Source organism: Limulus polyphemus, unplaced genomic scaffold (assembly GCF_000517525.1).
Source record: "Limulus polyphemus unplaced genomic scaffold, Limulus_polyphemus-2.1.2 Scaffold2401, whole genome shotgun sequence".
Lineage (NCBI taxonomy): Eukaryota > Metazoa > Arthropoda > Merostomata > Xiphosura > Limulidae > Limulus > Limulus polyphemus.
In genome coordinates, this window is record NW_013668011.1 from 79,881 (window position 1) to 81,665 (window position 1,785).

The window sequence follows — 1,785 nt, forward strand, 5'->3', positions numbered from 1 at the left end:
GTATTACATATGCCTCAGGCCATTTAGTGAAATAATCCATCACCACACAAATATACCTGTTTCCAGCACGAGTTTGAGGCAAAAGACCAGCAATGTCAACAACTACTTTTTCTGTTGGTATGCCAACTTGATATAACTTCATTGGAGCATGTCTCTTGTGCTTGGGTCCCCTTTAAGCACAACATGTACTGCATGTCCTGCACCATTCCACATCTTGCCTTATACCTATCCAGTAAAATATCTGTCGTAGGTGACTCAATGTCTTCTTAACTCTGAGATGTTCTCCTGTTAAACTATCATGGGATTGACGCATCACAACTTCCCGTAACTTTCTCGGTATAACTGTTTGCCAGGTCGTCACTTTCTCATCTGCAGTTTCCCACCTCCTGACAAGAATAACATCTTTAAGCTTCAACTGGTCCCATTGTGCCCAATAGTTCTTTGTCACAGGGCTTAAGCTAAACATCTTCTCCCAAGCAGGGCGCAAAGCACTTGCTTTTAAAAAATCAATTATTGGCTTCAAATCTTAGTCTTTCTCCTGCTCTGCTTTAATATCTATACCTGGTTCCACTTTACCATCATCAACTCCTTCAGTCACGTTGACTTCAGCTTGATGACACCTGGTTAGTTCAATCTCTCTTTTAACACTTACCGGAATTTGGCCTTTATTGTTCCCAAACGTCATTTTATCGAAGTTAACAACACACATATCCTCAGTAGTAAGTAGTCCAACTTTAATATGCATGGGTCTTCAATGCCAGCCAAGTATACTTTGTGTCTGTCCTTCATGCCTATGAGCTCAATAGTCACCCACACTGGTCCCCACAACCTTGCATAATATCCTGTCACACCGCAGAGCTTCTGTATGACTTTTGGTACTCCTTTGTGATCTAGCATCTTGATACTCACAAGGGTTTGCTGAGATGCAGAAGCTATGACAAAGTTGCACCTTTGGCCATCCAGTTTTTTCTGTTACATAGACACTATGTATGCTTGGCATTTTACACCTAGCTGTTGGGACTTTCACCATAGAGGTTGGTTGGCATCCCTCAACCCGAACCACTACTGGTTTCCCGAGGCTGACTTATTGGCAGTATTCTTCTTACACTGGCTCCTCATATGTCCTTGCTCCCCACAGTTCCAACAACCTTTCTGGGTAGCAGCCTTTCCTGTCATGGCATCTTCCCTGTGTTGAAGTTGCCAACATTGAGCTCTCTTGTGCCCTGGTTTGTTACAGTGCCAGCAAAGTCCCTCAAACCTCTCTGAAAGCTGCCCTTTTCTGGCCTTGAATCCCAATAACTGTACCAGCATTGGTACCTCTGTGCTGGACTTAACATAGGATTCGAATTCAAGAGCTCTGTCCAGTACATCTTGAATAGTAAAGAGGTGTGCTTGCTTCACTTGTATCTTCGGTTGTGGACTGTCCAAGATATCTACAAACTTATCCCTAAGCAACAATTTGAGGACATCGGGTGGTGCAGTTCGGTAGGCCTTGTGTGCCATACTTTCCAAATCCTGTGCCAGCTCTTGCAGGCTCTCCCCTTTAGCATGGACTCTCGTTCTAAACCCAGTGCTGTATACTTTGGACTGATTTTGAGTCCCATACCCTAGTTTTAGAGCAGCTAAAAGTGCTCTATAGCTGTGCCTGTCGTCTGCTGACAACTATCCAAGTATTTCCAGTGGTTGTCCCTTCAGGCTTGTTGCCAGATATACTGCTTTCTGTTCCTCTGTCCATCCATTCATTTCTACCAGGAGCTCAAACTGTGCTCTATATGCTTCCCATGG